At 42.0% G+C, this 4533-nt stretch overlaps 1 pseudogene; it reads right to left on the bottom strand.

Annotated features, from left to right (window-relative positions):
• Nucleotides 1-2915: 2915 nt before the first annotated feature.
• On the bottom strand, nt 2916-4279 carry LOC138149004 (snRNA-activating protein complex subunit 2-like; annotated as a pseudogene).
• Between the last annotated feature and the right edge of the window lie 254 nt (nt 4280-4533).

Genomic DNA, 4533 nt, shown 5'->3' with positions numbered 1-4533 from the left:
ATATATATATATATATATATATATATATATATATATAACTGATGGAGTTGTTAACTGGTGTAGCCAAAATTGAAAGAACTTTGCATTTTAACATTAAATAGTAAAACCTCAGTAGTCCCTTGATGTAACCTGTGACACTGGCAGGGTAGCAGGGGGAGAGTGGGGTACTGCACCTGTTAAAAGAAAAAAATACTTCAAGTTGGGTCTCTAGTCTGCAACTCTCCAGATGGCATCACGCAACTCAGGTGGGAGACAGGAAAGAACAGGTCCTTCTTTAACCCTTTATTACAGGGGCTACATCCACATGGTAACTCCTTCAGGGGGCTGCAGCTAAATAAGCTTGAGCCAGGCTCCTGACTTCCTTTGTCTCAAATGAATATTTAAAGTCAGAGATGAATTGAAGCAGTGGGTCGGTCCCCCAAAAGTACTAGAACACTCTTAGAGAGGTCTGCTGCCAAAAGAAAACTGGTACTAGCCTGACTGTTTTACTCTCAGAGTTGCAAAGACAGTGCTAAACTGAGGTTAAATGCAAAATGCTTAATTAGCAATACTGCTGATTGTTTTATATTCTGATGATGTTTCAATATTATCCTTCTAGCATACTGTAGCAGTTGTTACGTTGTTACTGAGGCTTGTTCTTTCTGGTAATGAACGTTTATAAGTGTTCTGTGTTTAGTGTTCTTTTTCTGTGTAGGATTAAATGACCTGTCACATATCCAATTTATATTGTACATTGAGTTCCTTTTACTGCCCCCCTTTCAGGGAGGCCCTACATAGGAGCCATAACTTAAGCCCTTCTTCCTGAGGTGACAGGGTGGAGTACTCAATGAGCCAATAAGTATGAGAAAAGGGAGTTCCCTTTCATCAGAGGTAAAACTCCCCGGGATTGAACCCAAACCAAACCAATGCAGGGGTAAGAACAGGAAGTAGCACAAGACCCCAGCTTCCTTGAACCCAGGAGTGATTTGTAAAAATTAGAAATGCACAACTCCAGAGGACTACTTATAAAACATGCTTCCCATGTCTTGACAAAGAAATTATGTGTCTAAGATGTAGAATGAGACATATTTATAAAGACATGACAAACATGTCTATGCTAAGTTGTTTCAAGGGAGGAATATTTTTAGTTTAGAGGGAGTGAGATCAATTGGGGAGAGGAGGTTGGAAAGGAAGGAAGGAAGGAAGGAAGGAAGGAAGGAAGGAAGGAAGGAAGGAAGGAAGGAAGGAAGGAAGGAAGGAAGGAAGGAAGGAATAAGGAAAAAGAAAGAGAGAAGGGAGAGTGGGAGGAAAGAAGGGAAGAAAGAAAGAAAGAAAGAATTTATAGATTCCAAAGGAGAATCCCATGCAAAACAAGAATCAGCAATTACATCTAGACAAATGACACCCTGGGAAGGGAGAAATTAGTATGAGATAGGTTCAGGGTAACAACCAGACGTCTGGGGTCTTTTATTGGAAAGGTGAGGTACATATGTTCATGGTTTGTAGATGCTAATTGTTGGCAACATGGTTAGATGGCTCAACAAATTGAAACTGACATCAACCTGCTCCATCCATTTGCTATCTTTCATGTCAGTGTACAGAGTGCATCAGCGCAGTGAGGCTGCCATCCCTTGGGAGGCGGGCATCTCGTTTCCTATTAATGATCAATTTTGTAAATGAATAAATTGAGTTAACACATTAAATTTCATCCAACTAGACCAGCAAAAACACCAGCTTGGAGAAAAAAATACAATTTACAAAAGTCTAGAGTAAAGAAAAACTTTCCAATCCATTGACAAATACTGAGTCCCTATACTGTGCAGACATTGAAGTTGCAGAGATGAAGGGGGAATGAGATTCCCTCAAGTAGCTCACACTCTAATATGGCAGTAACACACAAAAATAAAAAATATTTAACTGTTGTAGAGGGTAGTGTGTGATGAATTGCAAATGAATGGAATCACGAGCAAATGCTTTTAGAGGTCTTAGGAGGAAAGGATAATTTTGGATTGAGGTAGGCAGGGGAAAAAAAAGGAAGTTTTCATGGAAGAGGTGGAGTTTTTAGAAGCAAACCAATTTCAACAAAGAGATTCTCATCTGTGGTCAAAAATGGTGAGTACCCAGGTCCACATCCAATATGTGATTCATATTTAGTACCATGAGTCAACATGGTGCCATGGAAAGAGCACTGGTTTTGTAATCAGAGGACCTTAATTCTAATCCTAGCTCTGCTTGTTTCATATTATCTGAGTAACCTTTGCAAAGCCATTTGTCCAACTCTTCATGACCCCATTTAAGGTTTTCTTGGCAAAAATACTGGAGTGGTTTGCCATTTCCTTCTCCAGCAGATTTTACAGATGAGAAAACTGAGATAAACAAGGTCAAGTGAATTGCCCAGGGTCACAGGATTTGGACTAGATTAACTTGGAGGACTGTTTCTATGATCTTATGATTTTGTGTTATATTTTCAACCCTGAGCTAAAACTGAAATGAACTTGAAGTTATCTACTTGAATTTTCTTCCTTTGCCCAACTCCATTCTTCAGAGTAAGACATTAAACAACTATTTCTCCATTAAAAACTTCAATAATGGGAAGTCCACTACTTAGAAATCTTTTCTTTTGGGGCAGCCAGGTAGCACAGTGAGTAAGAGCACTGGCCCCAGAGTCGGGATAACCTGGAATCAAATCCGGGCTCAGACACTTAGCACCCACCCGGAAACACCTGGCCGTGTAACCTTGAGCAAGTTGCTTAATCCCAATTGCTTTAAAAAAAAAAAAAGAAATCTTTTTTCTTTTAGAAATAATAAACATAGCTTTTAATAAACATAGCTTTTTTTCCCAGGTGTTCACCTTTTTTTTTTTAATCCTCTTCCTACACTGACCCCCCCCCCACACACACACACACACCCTCAGGCTGGATATGCAATATAGGCCCTCAGTTTTGGCTGGGAATAAGTTGGCTCCCTGGCACAGAACCTCCCCCCACCCCAAGCTCACTGCCCAGAAATTGCTGAGACAGAAATTCCATGGGAATGAGAAACTAGTGGAGAGGACAAAACACCAACTCTTGCCACAATTGTCACTGTACAGAGGGCAGAGTGTCTCTGGGAAGACTTGGACCAGATGTAGGAAAACTCTCAGGAGTGGGATTTCCATTACTCCTGGGGCATTACTGGTTGAGGTGATAACTTTAGTATTTTCTACTGAGTGGTCTTTTCCAGTATCACTTGTGTGGAGTTTGCTTAAAAGCATACCAGTTTCCTGTAGGAACTACAGAACTACAGTGTGGGCCTGTAGCCTTCCTCAGGGCAGGTGTCTCAGCTACTCAGGAAGAGACATGAATGCTTCTAGGAATGCAGCCAACTCTCCAGGCAAAAGCTCAAGTTCTTCGCAATTTGGAGATATACTTGACAGATAACTTATGTATCTGCTCAAAGTCAATGATGAGATTTCCATTTGTGGGTTTGGTTGGGCTAGATTTAGAGGGGTCAGCCTCGATCTGTGTAACCCAGGTCCCAGAGACTTTAGAACTGATCTCTTGGGTGGGATCTGGGGCCTAAGGGGAGTTCTCCCTGGGAGTAAGAATCTTTGCAGAGAAGTTGTCTCATTGGCTTCTGTAGAATGGAGCAGAACAGATTTAGAAGTTCCATCACAGCAATAGTGAAGATCTTGGAAAAGGCAGCAATCATTGCTTCTTCCAACTGAAAGCAGTCAGCTAGGTGGCTCAGTGGATAAAACACTTGGCATGGAGTCAGGAAGACCCAAATTCAAATCCAGCTTCCTACACTTAGTAGCTGTGTGACCATGGGCAAGTCCCTTCACCTGTTTGCCTTAATCCACTGGAGAAGGACATTGCAAACCATTCCAGCATCTTTGCCAAGAAAACCCCATAAACAGTATGGTCCACAGCGTGGTCACGCAGAATTACATGACTGAACAACAACAATGCTTCTTCCAGCTGGTTGGTTGTGACTACCTTTTCAGCTAGATCTGTCCATACCTCAATGGGGGCTGGAACTTCAACCTTATGAAGCTTCTGTTCATTCTGGCAGCAGCAATGTTCTGTTGAATTATCTTCCAGGCCACACAACACGGCAGCTGGAGGAAACTGTGGATCTCAGTCTCAATCCAGTGGAGCAGTTTCTGCCTCAGTTCTACCACTGCTGGTTCATGCACCCCTATCTCATGCCTACAGTAAACAGAGGAGGTGCTGCTTCTGCATTGGGGTCCAAAGCTTTGGCTGGAGGCAATTTCTGAGACCTCACCAGGGAGCTTGGGCTGCCACATAAGGGGCTTCATGGTGGCCAGAGCCTCTGCTTAGAAACTTTTAAAAGATCTTAATGTGGATCTGAAATTTGTCTTCATAATTTCCACTCATTATTCCTAGTTCTATCTTCTGAGGCCAAGCAGAACAAATTTTATCCCCTTTCAATGTAGCAATTTTCAGATATTGTCCCTTCTAAGCCCTCTCTTTTCCAGTCTAACATCCTAATTACTGCAACTATGCCAAGGACTGGGACTATAGCCTGAGGCAACTTGATCTCACAACCCCA

Source organism: Petaurus breviceps, unplaced genomic scaffold (assembly GCF_028583685.1).
Source record: "Petaurus breviceps papuanus isolate PSGF00001 unplaced genomic scaffold, PetGlider_PUasm1.0 90845, whole genome shotgun sequence".
NCBI lineage: Eukaryota > Metazoa > Chordata > Mammalia > Diprotodontia > Petauridae > Petaurus > Petaurus breviceps.
This window is presented reverse-complemented; position numbering and strand designations above follow the sequence as displayed.